This window comes from Callithrix jacchus, chromosome 1, assembly GCF_049354715.1.
Source record: "Callithrix jacchus isolate 240 chromosome 1, calJac240_pri, whole genome shotgun sequence".
In the NCBI taxonomy this organism is placed as follows: domain Eukaryota; kingdom Metazoa; phylum Chordata; class Mammalia; order Primates; family Cebidae; genus Callithrix; species Callithrix jacchus.
The window spans coordinates 159,254,969-159,273,230 of NC_133502.1; the positions used below are offsets into that span (position 1 = coordinate 159,254,969).

General features: G+C 36.6%; 1 protein-coding gene and 1 non-coding gene across 6 annotated transcripts in view; one reads left to right on the plus strand and one right to left on the minus strand.

Moving 5' to 3' along the window:
• LPAR1 (lysophosphatidic acid receptor 1) overlaps window positions 1-18,262 on the minus strand; it is a 173,384-nt gene that overhangs the window by 30,610 nt on the left and 124,512 nt on the right. The window lies entirely within an intron of this gene.
• Window positions 338-440, plus strand: LOC118148319 (U6 spliceosomal RNA). Its single transcript, XR_004735085.1, has one exon. It is a non-coding gene; the product is annotated as a U6 spliceosomal RNA (small nuclear RNA).

Genomic DNA, 18,262 nt, shown 5'->3' on the forward strand with positions numbered 1-18,262 from the left:
AAATTAGGCCAGGATCTTCTTGCAAAACCTAAATGGGATGACTGCCTACTAAAACAAAAGATTTAAATCAGACTGTGAGTATCCTAACACCATAGCCAAATTCCAGGATAGAATGAAAAATTACCCATCAAACAAAAAATCAGGAAAACTACAACTTGACTGTGAAATGACAACTGACACTAAACCTGAGATGAATCAGTTGCATAACTTACTGACAAAGATTTTAAAGCAGCCATCCTCAAAATGGTTCAATGAGGAATTGCAAATTATTTAGAAGCAAATGAAAAAAGTAGAAAATCTCAGCAAGGAACTAGATGTTATAAAAAAACGAAGCATGGTGCTCACTTCAGCAGCAAATACACTAAAATTGGAAGAGCATAAGATTAGCATAGCCCCTATGCAAAAGTGACATGCAAATTTGTGAAGCATTCCATTTTTTTGAGAAATTAAAAAATAACTAAAAAATACAACAAATATAAACTTAATGGATTCAATAGTAAAGTGAAGGTAACAAAGGATAGAATCAGTGAACCCAAGAACAGATCAACAGAATTATCAAATTTACCCAGTCTGAACAACAAAAAGAAAACAGACTAAAAACAAACAAATAACAGAACCTCAAGGACTTGTAACACAATAACAAAATGTTCAATATTTACATCATCAGAGGTCCAGAAGAGAGGGGGAAAAAAAAGAGTGGGTTTGAAAAAGTACTTTTAAAATAATGGTTTAAAATTTTCCAAATTCAGCCAAAAAATATAAATCTACAGATTTATAAGCTGAATACATCTCAAACAGGATAAACCCAAAGAAATTCACCCCAGGACATTTCATAATTAAAAATTTGAGAAGTGAAGTGCAAAAAAAAGTCTCAAAAGCATGCAGAGAGCAACACATTACCTATTATGGAACAACAACTCAAAGAACCGCAAATTTCTTACCTGAAACCATACAGGCCAGAAGGAAATGGCATACTTTCCAAGTGCTGAAAACAAAGAACTGACATCTTCAAATTCTATATCCAGGAAAACTATACTTCAAGAATGAAAAGAATATAGAAACATTCTTAGATGAAAGAAACACAAAGAATTTGTTGCTAGCAGAACTTTAAAAAATGGCTACAATAAGTTTTTTGAACACAAAAAAAATGATGGAAGATGGAATCTCGGAGCATCAGGAAAGAAACAACAAAATGGGCTGAAATATGGCTACATAGGATAGATGATCCTCCTCATGAGTTTCATAAGATACACTAGATGACTGAAACAAACATTATAACACCATCTGATACTCAAGTCAACAATATTTAAAAATGGGAAAGGTAACCACATTTAAATGGAAATAAGATTTCCATGTGTCACTCAAAGTGGTAAAATGTTGCTATCAGTAGACTGTGATAAGTCACACATGTATTGTAATGAGAAAGCAATCAAAAGGAAAACTATTCAGAGAGGTGTACTAAAAAACATAATAAATAAATAAATCAAGGTATAATCCCAAAAGTCCTCAATGTCTATTTGGGATTCTGCATATTAAATGACTCAATATAAATAAAAGTATACTTTGTTTGCGGCAAAGTCCTAGACTAGGAGTTACCTCATTCCGAGACAGAACCAGACTGCAGCATATTTCTGACTCTTAACTAGGAATGTAGAGCACCAGAAATTCCTGGACCTTAGCTAACATATCTTTGAAATAGGAGTGGCTGGAGAACTAAGTCTGAAAGATAACCTGGACCATACCTAGTGATAATTCTATACATTATTACAGGTTTTCATTCTTCTCATCCATCCTGTGTTATCCCTTATGATTCGGATAGCTCTCAAAGTGCTTTGAAAACTGTAAGAAAATTCATAATCCAAAGAGGATATTGTATGACACACTCCAAGCTCTCATAAACCCCAAGTAGAGAGGAGAGGAAGTGACAGAAGGAAGACACTTCAAATGAAACATAAACCCACTGGAGCATGGATCATTTCCACTTAGAGGAATTATTCATTTCTTTCCCACCTCTGGTAGTGAACACAAATAAGCAAAGCAGAGTCAACTATTAACTGTTGTTCATTCAGCATCCTCTTAGATCACTATATCAAATCTCTGAAACTAAAGTAACTATATGAAAATTGGCTGATGCTGATCATGGTCCACCAACTTAACATGCTCTCACTTCTTCCTCAGTTCACCATGCTATCCTATTCCAAGTCTGCATAAGTGGCAAGATAATTTATCTTTCAGAAGTGCTAGGCCATATATGGATGGTTGGGTACACCAGACAACAAAATGCATTTAAAACAAAAATATGCCTTTGCTATGGTTTTTTGTGTTTTTTGTTTGTTTTGGGTTTTTGTTTGTTTTTTGTTTTGAGACAAAGTCTCACTCTGTTACCCAGGCTGGAGTACACTGGTGTGATCTTGGCTCACTGCAACCTCCATTACCCAGATCAAAGTGATTCTCCTGCCTCAGCCTCCCCAAGTAGCTGGGATTACAGGTATGTGCCACCACACCCAGCTAATTTTTTTTTTTAGTAGAGACAGGGTTTCATCATGGTGGCCAGGCTGGTCTTGAACTCAAGACTCCAAATGATCAGCCCTCCTCAGCCTCCCAAAGTGCTGGGATTACAGGTATGAGTCACCATGTCCAGCCTGCTATGTTTCATAAATGAGTATAAACAACTTAATTGTACCATTTATCATAAAAGTTAAAAGCCTTCCATTTTCTTATCAGTAATAAGTAAGGATTTAAAAGACTCTACACATTTCCTTTAGTCTCTTATGTTCTATGGAATTATTTTTCCTAGACAGAAGCAGATAAAATCACACAGGAAGGCAGTCCAGTATAGTGGTGAACATACTTGGGCTAGAACATGCCAGTGTGTGCACCTGCTGGCTTAGTGTCCTAGCTCAATACCCTGAGGCTCAGTTTCTTCATGTGGGAAAAGGATATGGTAATATCTAATTTATAGCAGTGCTATAAGAATGAAATGAATTTCTGTATCTCAAACACTTAACATGTAATAAGCTTTCTACAGTGGCTATTATAATCCAGGAGCATGCTCTTTGTCAGAAAGTTTACCATAGGTAGCAATGGTTTTGGAAACAAAGTAAAACATTTCAATCAGGTCAGTAAAGGTTATGGCACAAAAATAGGTCAAGTTCTATGGACAAGATAGATGTTACCTCTAAAGCCAAAATTCTTCTTATGTTTGGGACTCTAAGATCTCTGGAACTCCAGAATCAACCCTATGACTACATTGCTGGTCCATTCTCTGTCTTCTATTATATGTTAGAACGATGTCAACCCTTCCCACTTGGTGTAATATGTTTCATAAATAAAAGGAAAAAATTCTACTTCCTAATTTGTATAATATAATTTTGACACTAATGATGGTTTTTAAAAAACTTACTTCAAGCATGTATTCTTTTCTTTGGGTGAAAATTTCTGATTAAAGGCACATAATTGTTAAGAATATCATCTTCATAGTTTCAGCCTGTGCTAGAAATGCAAGCCCATCTTTTCATTTTTAGTACCAACTCAACATATGCCAAATGGGCACCTCAAAATATGATCTAGTAAACGTATATATCCTGATCACTGTATGGTGGAATAGTTTTTCATATTAAAATATTTTTCTTAGGTTTGACTCTTACAGTCAGGAAAATAAAATGCTTCACAACAATAATACTATTATGGCTTATAATCAGTTACAAAGTACTTTTAAAACAGCTTATTTTCTTTAGAACAAAACTCTTTAAATTAAAATGCTTTTCCACATAAAATGTGTAAATATATTCAGCAAATACAAACCATAACAAATATATCACATAAAGTAAATGAACTATATATTTTACTTGTAAAACCCAAATTTCTATGAAGTGATACTGGATATATATGCTTTAAAGGCCAACTTAAGAATAAAGGAAGTTACTAAAAAATATGATATAAAAATCCTTTATTGATGCAAAATGAATTCAGTTTAACATTTTAATTCTGTAACTTAAAACATCTAGAATTAAGACCAAAACAATTTCTATGAATGTATATTTTTTGGTATTATATGAGGCTAATTTCAAAAGTTGATATGTATTTGAAAAATGTTAAAAATTACATTGTTCATATCACTTTAACATAAGGGGGGAAAGGATAACACCAGCTCTGAGAAAGGACAACACCATCTCTGAGAAAGGACTAAATCTTATTTAAGAATTTGATGGCCACAATGTCACAGACAATAAATATTCCTCATAATATGCTGTCCAGCAAAAAATCAAGAGAGAAATAGAGACTAAGATGAACAGAGATGTGTGGTGAACAACCTAGAATGACTCACTGGAGACCTGACAGGCCCTGAGCCACTGATGGTTGTAATACTCTCAGTTCTATAAAAAGGCAAGGGGTAAACGTTCTTGGTCTTTAATGAAACAGACTCTTTGGTGAAAGAAAGGGTACAGAAAATAAACTATAAAGAACATACAACCACCTCAGTCAAAATAAACAGGTTACTTGTAAAGGGAGAATAATCAGACTGACCCCAGACTTTTCTATAACAATGTTAAAAATCATGGTCCAGTAAAGCAACATCTATATGAGTTCACAGAAACTGTTTTGATTCATTAATTTTATCTTCTCTCTTGATATTCACATGTCTGAACAACAGAAAAATCTTCTCAGACAAAAGATACGTGTTGTCTTTCCAAGGTGAGACTACAGGTTACTATTTTATTTCTTTGATTCTTAATATTTCTCAATATATCTGTACTAATCATAAGTTATCTTTACAGTAGAATACAATTATTAATAATGCAGAAATTAAAACTGAAAATGCAAGAACTACGGAGAGCATAAGGATAGCTTACTATTTATTCAAGGAATAGTAATTTGATTTACATCAGTTTAATTGTTCTAAAATTTTCATATCAAAAAAGAAAGACTTAACCTTTGACAAAACACACACACACACACACACACACACACACACACACACACCCCTTTTCTGATTTCAGGGAAACTTAAAACAGACTCAAAAGAAAATTGCACTACAGAAGATAAAGGCTCAGAGCTATTTCCAACCCAAATAATTCTGCTTCTCATCAGTTGCTTCCTGTTTACTTGTTCTTTGGAAATAAATAATCAGTGTGTTTTTCTTTTCTTTTTTCTTTTCTCCTTATGCGTATTTTAGGAACATTTTTCTATTTACTAGGAACTTAATTATTGTTAATTTTAAGTATCTAAATGTTCATAAATGGTAAGCAATTTTCAAATATTTTACTTAAATTATCTTAAAATAATGACATTTGTTTAAAATCTATAATTCATTAATACTTAATAAATGATTAATAAATTAACATTGATATTTTATGATTAATTTTATATTATTAATACTATTAAAAGGTTATTGTCTAGATGGCTATTTTTATTAAAATTTAAATGTACCAAATTATAATTATTTTCATCATAAAGCATTAAAACAGAAAATTACTACTGAAATTAAGTCTTGTGCCATATAGTATCTTTGAGAGAATCTCAAAGGGAAATATAAAGCAGAATAATCTAAAAGGATGAATACATTTTAGTAACTGCATTGAATGGAACATTCTAGTCTTTCAGAGAGATTCATTAGGTAGTGAGGTTACCTAAGCACTATGAGGAAGTGCCTTTTTTTTCCCTGTGAACCAGAAACTCCCTGACATGAATACGACTTCCTAGGAGGCCTTGAAAATGCAAAAGCCCAGCTCTTGAAGTTGCTCTTGCTGGAAATAACTATATTAGAGGGAAAGGGCAGCTGTGTCCAGCAACCTTTCAGAAGAACTGGTGTGGTCATGTAGAGAAAAATGTTCAAGGAGTCTTGTAGTTTCCATTTCAGAAGGGAATAGAGAACTACCAATCAGATGCCAGAGTAGTACTGAAACCAACCCCATTGTCCCATTTATGTTCTTTTGAATAGACATAGAAATTGACCTTTTTTGTCTTAAAGCTTGAAACTTATATTTGTTTTATCTGAGTTCCTTTCTCAGAAAAGGACCTTCAGGCCTCTCAAAAAAGTATCAAAGAAGTAAAACTCACCAGATCACTGCACCAAATGTCACATCCCTTATTCATCATGATTGCTTCCTTGCCCCCTCTCTAGTTCCTATTTCTTACAAATTGTGACTTTTCTTCCCTTCTATATGAACCCCTGGTTTTAGTCAATCAGGGAGATGTATTTGAGTCTGAACTCCCATCTCATCAGCTGCAGCACCCAATTAAAGCCTTCTTCCTTGGCAATGTTTGGCATCTCAGTGATTGACTTTCTGTGCACTGACCAGCAGGACCTAGTTCAAACCCCTGGTGTTTCAGTGACAGTGTGACATCATCTTAGCACCTTCTTGCACAGGCACACCTCATTTCACTGTGCTCACAGATATTACATTTGTTAGAAATTAAAGGTCTGTGGCAGCCTGCATCACACAAGGATAGTGGCACCACTTCTCCAGCAGCATGTGCTCACTTTGTGTCTGTGTCACATCTGGTAATTCTCACAATATTTCAAATCTTTCGTGACTATATCTGTTATGGTGATCTGTTATCAGTGATCTTTTTGTTTTGCTTCATTTATTAAATAAAGTGTTTTATTTATTTATTATTTTGAGATAGGGTCTGTCTCTATCCAGTCTGACTGGAATGCAGTGGTGTGATCTCAGCTCATTGCAACTTCTGTTTCCTGGGATCAAGTGAGCCTCCCACCTCAGCCTCCCAAGTAGCTGGGAATATGGGTGCCTACCACCACGTTCAGCTAATTGTACTTTTTGGAGAGACAGGGTTTCATCATGTTGCCCAGGCTGGTCTCAAACTCCTGAGCTCAAACTATCTTCCCGCCTTGGCCTGCCAAAGTGCTGAGATTATAGGCACGAGCCACCACACCTGGCCCAAATGTTATTTTTAGAGCAGTTTCATTTCACAACATAACTGACCAATAAGTAGAGAGAGAAAATTCCACCAAGGACTTTCATAGCTAGAGAGGAAAAGTCAATGCCTGGCTTCTAAGCTTCAAAAAACAGGCTGATTCTCTTGTTAGAGAATAATGCAGCTGGTGTGTCTCTAAGCAGAAGCCAGTGCTTATTTACCATTCTAAAAATCCTACAGCCCTTAAGAATTATGCTAAATTTACTCTACCTCTCTACATGTGCTCTATAAATGGAACAACAAAGCTTGAATAACATATCTGTTTATATCATGGCTTCCTGAATATTTTAAGCCCATTATTGAGACCTACTGCTCAGAAACAAAGATTCCCTTCAACATATTACTGCTCATTGACAATGTGTCTAGTCACCTAAGAGCTCTGATGGACATGTACGGGGAGATTAATGTTGTATTCATGACTACTAACCCAATATCTATTCTCCAGGCCATGGATCAAGAAGTAATTTTGACTTTCAAGTCTTATTTAATAAGTACAATTTTGTAAAGCTAGAGCTGCCATAAATAGTGATTTTTCTGATGAATCTTCACAAGGTTAGTTGAAAACTTTCTGAAAAGAATTCACCATTCTAGATGCCATTAAGAACATTCATGATTCATAAGCAGAGACCAAAATGTCAATATTAGTAACAGTTTATAAGAAGTTGATTCCAATTCTCATGGATGACTTTGAGGGGTCCAAGACTTCAGTGGCAGAAGTTACTGCAGATATGAAGAAAGAGCAAGAGAAACTAGAATTAGAAGTGGCACCTGAAGATGTAGCTAAATTGCTGCAATCTCATGATAAAACTTTAATGGAGGAAGAGTTGCTTCTTATGGAGGAGCAAAGAAAGTGATCTCTGGGGATAGAATATACTCTGGTTGTCATTGTTGAAATGACAACAAAGGATTGAAAATACTCCATCAATTTAGTTGATAAAGCATCATTAGAATTTGAGAGGACTGACTCTGATTTTGAAAGAAGTTTTACTGTGGGTAAAATGCTATCAAATTTTCACATGCTATTGAGAAATCTTTTGTGAAAGGAAGAACCACTCAATGTGGCAAACTTCATCACCATCTCATTTTAAGAAATTGCCACAGCCACTTCGATCTTCAGCAGCCACCACCCTCATCAGCCAGCAATGATCAACATCAAGGCCAAACCCTCCACCAGCAGAAAGATCATGACCTGTGCCTAGCATGGTGGTGCACACCTGTAATCCCAGCACTTTGGGAGGCCAAAGGAGGTGGATCACCTGAGGTTAGGAGTTCTAGACTAGCCTGGCCAACATGATGAAACCCAATCTCTACTAAAAATACAAAAAATTAGCTGGGTGTGGTGGTGGGTGCCTGTAATCCCAGCTACTTGAGAAGCTGAGGCAGGAGAATTGTTTGAACCCAAGAAATGGAGGTTGCAATGAGCCGAGATTGTGCCACTGTACTCCAGCCTGGGCAATACAAGTGATACTGTCTCGGGGGAAAAAAAAAAGAAGCAGACTTAAGATACTTTAAATTTTTTTAATTTAAGAAAAAGAAGAGGCCAGGTGTGGTGGCTCATGCCTGTAATCCCAGCATTTTGGGAGGTCGAGGCAGGTGGATCACAAGGTAAAGAGATCGACCATCCTGGCCAACATGGTAAAACCCCATCTCTACTAAAAGTACAAAATATTAGCCAGGTGTGGTGGTGCGTGCCTGTAGTCCCAGCTACTTGGAGGCTGAGGCAGGAGAATTGCTTGAAACCAGAATTTTTCAACATTGAGAATTGCTCAACAACAGAAGTTGCGGTGAGCCGGGATCATGCCACTGCACTCCAGCCTAGCAATAGAGCAAGACTCTGTCTCAAAAAAAAAAAAAAAAAGAAGAAGAAAAAATATTTTCAAAAAGATTATGACTTGCTTAAGGCTCAGATGATTGTTAGCATTTTTTAAAGCAATAAGTTGTTTTTAAATGAAGGTATGCACATAATTTTTCTAGACATACTACTGTTGCACACTTAACAGACTACAGTATAATGCAAACATAACTATCATATGAACCAGGAAACCAAAAAATTTGCGTGACTCATTTTATTGCAATATTTGCAGTATTGCAGTGGTCTGGAACCAGATCTGCAACATCTCCAAGGTATGCCTGTATCTTTCCCATATGCCTATTTCCCAATTCAGATCAGAATTAACACGTATAATACAGAAAAGGGCTGGGTGATTGTTTTAAGGGCCAGCCAGAAAGCAGAAAGGCTAGGGAGACAATATCTCAGTCTAAAGAAAACCTAAAAGGCAGAAACCCTTGGGTGATAGGAAGTGAAGGTAGGTGGATAGATGATAGTCCGGGTCACTGAGGGATGTGGGAGGGAAAAAGGAAAGCACAGTATCAATGCAGAAACAATGTGACTACATTACAGCTTTTAAATACTTACTAACAGAAAATGGAAAGAAAAACAACTTCTTTCTAAACACACCCTACTTTTGACCACCCATGAGGCCAGATCTCTTTGCTGTGACCCTTTCCATCACTGGGTGACTAGAAGAACTTCACATCACAGAATCTTGCAACTTGTGAACTTGAACATTGCCAGAAATCTCTACCCCTCAAAGACAATTCTGATGTCTTTACAAACGCAAATATTTGATCCCTGACCCAGGGATAGAATACAAAACTTTAAAAAAGAAAAACTCTTATCTTTCATGACAGTTTTAAAAAAAGAATCATTAGGGGCAAAGACCTTGACTACAGAGTTTTCTCATTTTTTTTTCTTCTAAAAGCAAAGAGAGAAGAGGAAATACCAAATGAGCTTCTCCTTTCACAATAAAACCCGTTTTCAGACATTCATCATTCTGGGAGTATTGAAATTTTATTAATGGAGATAGTGTTTGGATATTTAGTCTTTCATCAACTATAGAAGCTGGCATAGTCTAAATTTGAACCAACTGTTGAAATATACCCATAAGCTTCTTGATGGTGACAGTGTCTCTGTATCAGTTTTTGCATTACTCAAAATGTGTCCAAGAAGAAGGGACACATTCCTTTCTAAACGTTGCCAGGACACTGTGTTCTTCCTTCTTCACCCTCCAGATGGGAAGGGCTCCTTTCAGTTCAAAGGGTGCTAATCTTGCCTCTCTTGGGACCGTCCCAAATAATAAAAGAGCTGACCTCAGCTAAGTAGAGCAACTGGTCAAATCTGGGAAGATCAGATTTTCAGCCTCAGAAAGTTCTGTCATAGGAACAAGGTTAGGAGGTTAACAGGCATTAAGCCAGGACCGCATGGCAGGCACTTTGCATTTACTCTTTAGCACATTTGTGCTATTTCCCAGAGGAGGAACTTAAACTTGAAAGTAACTGACTTGTCAAACTCCATTCAAACTAAAGTCTGAATTCAAATCCAGATCTTCCATTATATTCCCTGACCTAGAAATCCATCTGTCATATAATAGGTGCTATCTATCTAGGAATTTAGCTATGTATCTATGTAGATGCCTCTTGTTTATATAACTCAGGTAATGAACTGTCTGACTCCAAAGGCATTTTTCTGCCACACCATGCTGCATAAAAAATACAGACTTTTAGAGCCCCTGTTAGGTTAAATACAGGTTTCCAAAAGGTAATATTTACCATTATTACAAGTCAGCCAAATCAGAAAGGTTCATTAACCTAAAGAAACTAAAATCAGCACCAACCTGTAATAATATATGTACATATATATTTCTTTCTAAAAGTCTAAATCAAGGTTTTGCAAAAGTACTGATGAAAAGGTGCTTTTACACATATGTATACACACACATATGTATCAAGCTCTATTTTAATAAGTACATATATCCATTTTTAGCTTTAGATATTACAAAAGTATGTAATAATCAGAGTAGACCAGCAGATAAGCCTAATTAAGATATTCCTACAAACAAAAAACACATTTTGAATGGAACAAAGCAAATGAAGTGGAGTTATGGAAAATAAGACTGAAGGACAGGCTGCAATGTGATTTTGGGAGGATGAAAACATTAGGGTAAGAGATTTTAGCTTTCCTTCTTAGGCAGTAGGGATCCATTTAAATTGTTGAGTAGGATCAAAGTGACTATGTTGTATAATGTAGAGGAAAGGTTACATGATCAAAGAGGAAAGAATGTCTAAGAAGTTCAGTTGGGTACCTGCTATATTTCTCCACAAGAGATTGGCTATTACCAGACTGTATTAACAAGATGCATCCAAGCTTGATGAGCATCACTAACTTTTATTTTTGGCAGGAGATCCTGGACAAAAAGGAGTTCCCTCTTCGCTTTTTTCCTTTGTTTGTTGTCCACAAAGAATGCCAGCATCTCAAAAGACAACTCTTCCCAGGAGAAAGCAAGCTCCATGCTCTAGAACTTACAAACTTTCTTGCCTGATTCTGTTTCCCTTTGTCTTATGTAGCTGTCTCCCTCACTTTCAAACCATTTCATTATTGCATACGCAAATGTCTTTGTATTAGTCCATTTCCATACTGCTGATAAAGACATACCTGAGACTGGGTTATCTATCTATCTATCTATCTATCTATCTATCTATCTATTTATTTATTTATTTATTTTTGAGGCACAGAAAAGTTTTATTGCCACAGGAAGCAAGTGCACTCGTCCCACCTCACCAACAGCTTGAAGAGTCACAGAAACGTGGACATCGCACATTTACAATAAAGTGCAAGTGACTCAGGGGGAAATGGTCCCTTGGACTATATTGGCTGTAATACTGAGGTAACCAATTGGCCTTGTTCAGTGAAAATACCTCTAACAAAATGAAAAAAAAAATCAACTAGTTATAACATCCAATTCATATATACAATTCAAATAAAAAATAGATTATTTGCTTTAATGTATAGAAAGTTTAATACATTAGTGTTTACAAAATAAAAATTGTATTCTACTGAAATTTTTCTTGTGCTTCCACCTTAGACTGGGTAATTTATAAAGAAAAAGAGGTTTAATGGACTCACTGTTCCATGTGCCTGGAGAGGTCTCACAATCATGGTGGAAGGCAAAAGGTACATCTTACAAGGCAGCAGGCAAGAGAGAGAACGAGAGCCAAGTAAAAGGGGTTTCCCCTTATCAAACCATCAGATCTTGTGAGACTTATTCACTACCACCAGAACAGCATGGTAAAGACCCACTCCGTGATTCAATTATCTCCTACCAGGTCCCTCCCACAACACATGGGAATTATTAGCGCTACAATTCAAGGTGATATTTGGGTGCGGACACAGCCAAACCATATCAGTCTTTAATCAATGTGTTTCTACAAAATTTCTAGAACAATTCTGGTTGTGAGAATAATTCTTGGTTTTCCTTCTTTCCCTGACTCTTATCGAGGGAGGCAGAATGCTGATACTGACATGGAAGATGCTTAGTACAGTATGCAGAGACAGACTTCTTTTTATCTCTTTCACTTCCTTTCTTTATTAAAGACTCGAGGAAAAAAAAAACTTGTTTTGTTTTCCTTGCTGAGATACTTCTGTGTTTTACTTCTCCTGCTTAAAAATGAATGTTTTAGATCTCAAGCTAAGTCGACTGCTAATCTCATCCTCAAAATGAAACCTATCCTTAGTTCTAGCCACTTGGCTTGTATAGAAACTTGAATAAAACAGATCTCACAAGTTTAAAAAAAGACAGAATTTAATGATCAGAATGACAGTGAGAGCCCCTTTGTGCAAGCTACATGCATATGCAGTCGAGAAGGACATTCATTTAAGATGCAGACATTGTCCTTAAGGATAATTTCAATGGTTTTTAAACTCCCTGTATAATTGTATTCTCAAAAGTGTGTTTATAATTTCATAGTTTTTCTTTATTTTCTTTCACTTTAAAAACATTAATATTTATTGCTATTTTATGATCATGAGAATAATAAGTATGCATTGCAGAACATTTGAAAGTAAATATATAACAGGCCAGGCATGGTGGCTCATGCCTGTAAGCCCAGCACTTTGGGAGGCTGAGGCAGGCAGATTACTGGAGGTCAGGAGTTGGAGACTAGCCTGCCTAACATAGCAAAACCCTGTATCTACTAAAAATATAAAACTTAGCAGAGAGTAGTGGCATATGCCTATAATCTCAGCTATTTGGGAGGCTGAGGCAGAAGAAGCAGAAGAATCGCTTGAACCCAGGAGGTAGAGGTTGTAGTGAGCCAGGATCATACCATTGCACTCCAGCCTGGGAGACAGAGCAAGACTAGTCTTAAAAAAAAAAAAAAAAAACAAGCATATACAACAAAAAAAGTGTATAATTCCATCTCTGGAATCCCACCTGTGAACATCTTATGCAAAATGTGTATATGTGTATATACATACATATGTCCATATGTGTATGTACACATATAACCACAATCATCTATTTGTATATACATATTTTTCTTAGAATAAATTTCTGAAATTACAAAGATGTAAATGGATATGAATTGTTTAAATTCCTTAGATCCATATTTTAGCTATTTTTCCACATTTATTATCAAAAATGAGACACTGACTTCCCTAAGAAGAAAAATTGAACAAGTTTGCCTCCTTTTACCTCTCTTGCTTACTTCTGAGTGTTTGTCAATAATAAATTATCAAATTATAAATTTGAAAATCATGGTAATAACATGAATGACTAAAATCAAACAAACAGGTAGATATAGAATGATATAACCTATGGTAAGATGTTAAATTTAAAGGAAAAAGGAAACTTGAGTATGATATCAATTACATAACACTACTATACACATTTAAATGGATGTATAAACACACATAAGCATGCAATAGCCAGTATCTACTGAGGCCTGTCATATAATTTGCACTGTGCTAATAAGCTCATTGAATATACTTTCTCATGTAGTCCTTGCCAATAACCTTATGAGATAAGACTTACTCTATTTTACAAATGAGGAAATGGAGGTTCAAAGAGGTCAAGAAACTTCTCTGGGCAATACACAGCTAAGAATGATGGAGCTGGGATCTTACTCTAGAACTAGATGCCTCCAGAGGCCTTAGCTCCTGACCACAATGCAATATTGGCACAAGAAAAAACACATTGGACAGAATGTCAAAATGGTGGTGAAGTTCAAAATCACTTTTGTATCCTTATTTAAATGAGTAAATTGTATCTTTATTTACTCTAGAACATTGACATAGGATAATATTTACTTTTATAATCAGAAATAAAGTAGTGAATAATAAGTATTGCATGCAGGCTTTATGACTCAGACCCAGGTGGCCTGGATTACTCAGACCCTCCTTAGGAAGACCATTATTATTATTATGAAGAGACCCTTGGGTTGGCCATGATTATTTTTTTCTCTTCTTTCTTGCAGCTGAGGTGGAACAGTCTCCCAATGAGGCAGATGTCTTTTTAAATTTTCCCAATTTTCTCTAGAGAATGCTAATTACTCCCAAGCACTGCCCCCAAAAAAACTCCACTACCTTTAACTGGAAATTATAAAAAAGGTATATCCAGATGTTACCAATAAAGATAATATTTTTTAAAACTTGGAAAAAATAACTGTAACCTAAAATGCATGGAGAACCATATAATTCATTATTTTGGATAGGCCAAAGTACATTCATTTTTTTTAAGGCTGATGAGGGCAGATACAGCAAAATAACTAGTGCTGGGTATGTACCCTGTCAATATTATAACAACTTTGTAGCTGGAAGATAAAACAACTTTTCAAGTATAAGCTAAGGTATGAAAAATAAAACTTTAAAATGTTCTTGGCCAGGCATGGAGGCTCACGCCTGTAATCCCAACACTTTGGGAGGCTGAGGCGGGTGGATCACCTGAGGTCAGGAGTTCAAGACCAGCCTGGCCAACATGGTAAAACTCCGCCTCTACTAAAAATTTAAACAAAAATTGGCCAGGCATGGTGGCACATGCCTGTAATTGCAGCTACTTGGGAGACTGAGGAAGGAGAATCACTTGGACACGGGAGGTGGAGACTTCAGTGAGCCGAGATTGCGCCATTGCACTCTGGCTTGGGCAACAAGAGTGAAACTCCAATTCAAAAATAGTTTTTAAAAATGTTCTTAAGCTTTTTGGGGGCAGGGCAATAAATATTTTAATAAGACTAAGAAACACTATGCTAAACCTGATTCTTGAGGGAGCCAACCAATATATCAGAAACACATGACTGGGCTGTATGTTTTAAGCCCCACAGAGATGTTTTCTCATTGAACTGCACTTTGGTTACAGACCACCAACTTCACTGAGAAGTGACATGACATGACTTTATGGGACATGGTACTGTGTGCCATAAAGAATGTAGAGGTGTCCAGAACATCACATCATAGCTGAGGCATCCATCACACAGCAATGCCCACATGAGAAATGTCCCTTCAGACTCAGTACTTAGAAGGGTTATTTCTTTGGATTTTACTTTATGGACATCAAATCATGAACCTTATTGTGTTTTACATCTGCATTAACTGCTAGAAAATACCTCTTTACCTGACTCCATGTCAGTTTCTTAGATTTCTTTTTCCCTTTCCCTTTTTTTTCTTGCTTATTTTTGACTCAATTTTGTCCTCTGAATGGAATGCATCTTTTTAAGCTGTCTTAAATACTCTGTTTTGAGACAGCGTCTCGCTCTGCCACCCAGGCTGTAGTACAGTGGCACAATCGTGGCTCACTGTAGCCTCCACCTTCAGGGCTCAGGCTATCCTTCCAACTCAGCCTTCCAAGTAGCTGGGACAACAGGCATACACCTCCACATCTAACTAACTTTTGTTTTTTGTTTTTTGTTTTTTGGTAGAGATAGGATTTTCCATGTCATCCGGGCTGGTCTTGAACTCCTGAACTTCAAGCAATTCATCCACTTTGGCTTCCCCAAGTGCTGAAATTATGGGCGTGAGCCACTGCCCCCAGCCAAAACCTCTTTTTAATAAAACATTAAGTACAAATAAACAGGCACATACTCTGCACACCTCTGTAAGATTATTTACGCAATACTAATGGACAAAAAAAACCACCCAACAGGGATGAAATCAACATGTTTCCTATACCAAAAAGAAAATAAATTTTTATATTTTAACAGTGAGATGGAAACAATCTAAGGTCTTTCACCCACAGGCCATTCTGCAGACACTCAGATTACAACCTGAACCCAACAAAGCTGCTGGCTTATCTGTAGGGTCATAATTACATCATGATTACGTGTTTCCATGTCATTATGTTCAGAAAGTAAGTGGTCTGGGTATGAGATTTCTAGCCATCCTTGAGGTGAGTGGACAGAAGGAACTGTCAGGTTAGAAATGTGTCATTTCAAAAACAAACAGAAGGGATGAAGGAAGTGGAAGTAAAGGAATAGGTAAAGAGATCTGAGACTCAAAAAAGAGTAACGTCTCTGTAGCCAAAATTTAAAGAGGAAAATTCAAAAATGAAGTGCTAGAGGATACATACTTTAAGAGATGACTAATATTTCTGGCACAACTTTTTAAAAAAATGAGCATACACTTAAATACATAATATTCCATTCTTTAGGCTTCAACCTAATAACATCAATTCCTTTAAAACAGCATTTTTAAAAAGCTAATTTTTTTTCCATCTCTACTCAAAATGGTACATCTATGGTGAACACACCCTAAGATGCCCTGAAATGAGACACACTCTTGTGTAGTCCCCTCTCCCCAGTGTATGAGCAGAACCTGTGACTCCAGTCTAACCATAGAATATGGCAATGGTTATAGGATGCTGCTACCTTGATTAGGTTCTGTTAAATAGCAAAAGTCAAGGAGTTTTGCAGATGTAATTAAATTGACAATAAATTGATCAAGAGGGATATTAACCTGGGTCAGCTGGACTTAAGTGAGCTCTCACAGAGGCCAGAGACTGGAAGAAGCAGAGATTTTTTTTTTCTCTGTCTCTCTTTCTATTGCTGGCCTTGAAGACACAAGTTGCCATGAATTCTACAGCCACAAGGAAATGAATTCTACCAGCAACCTAAAGAACTTGGAAGCAGATCCGTCCCTAGCCAGGCCTCTACATGAGAATGCAACCCAATTGGCATGCTGACCTGAGCTTGTGAGACCCTGAGCACAGAACCCAGGTTAGCTGCCTGGACTTCTAACCCACAAAATGGAGAGATAATTCATGGGTGTGTTTTAAACCACTAAGTTTGTGACAATCTGTTATGTCACACAGAAAATGAATAGACGGAGACAATTTGCATGAGAATTGCCTTTTAATCAACTATACAGGAAAAAAAAGTGTCATGGAAACTTCAGACTCCTCTCTTTACTTCTCACATCACTTAGCCAAGTTCCCCCACATTACATGTTCCAGATACTTAAACTAAAGCAGCTGTCACCATATCCAAACTGCTTTGCTGGAGAACCATCATATGATATCATTGTGGGGGTTTCAGTGCTTGCTTGCCCAAAGAAATCTGCCTCCAATAAACCAGAAAATGTTTAACCCAGACAGCCTGTAACTTCCACAATTTTCTAATTGGCCAACAGAGTCCTCTTTAGATTGTCATGGTGACTCAGCACACATACGTCAATGCCCTCAACCTCAAAGCTGCATGTCTATGTAAGCAGTTCTTCTCCCTTCACCTACTTGGGCATGAAAATCACCAAACGAGCACAGAATAAGCAAACTTTGTATAGCCCTCAAAGGAGGAGGCAATGTTTCATTTCCATTTTAACACTGAGATCAAAACACAGCCTAAGGCCAGGCTATTCAGCTGAGACTTGATTCCATAATAGCATGTTCTCTCTGCTCTGCACAAAATTATACCCTGATGATGTATTTCCATGCCACTGTGGCCAGAAGGTGGTTAGGCAGCAACAGCTCTAGCATGGGTGGAAGGGTTAGGTATGAACATTTGGAAAAGTGGAGACTGAGGGGAAGAGAAAATTTGCCTCTTTTTCTGAAGCATTTTTCTGTCAACTGGAAATCAAACTGACCAATGCTTGTATAATACTTTTCTGAGTGATGAATACAACGCTTTGGATGTATAGCTCAAGTAAGGTTGATAAGCAATTTATCTACTTATTTCTAACAAGAAAGCACTGGCAATTTTTTTCAACTGTTGTGGTTTTTATGCACTAATTAAAACCATTCTAGTACTTACATATACTAACACACAGAAATCGCAAATTTTCATTGTTTTAAAAAAATCAGAGAAGAACTATCTTCTTTTCCTTTTGTTTTCTTTTCTTCTTTTGTTTTTAGCTTTTGAAATACTAAAGGCGGCAAAATAGTAAGTAACGAGCACCAGCATTGAAAGTACAATCCTAGGTTAGGGTAAGGGGTCTAGCAAATACTGAATTTCCTTCCGCAATTCACATAATCTCTCTGAATCTGTTTTATCATGTCTAAAATGG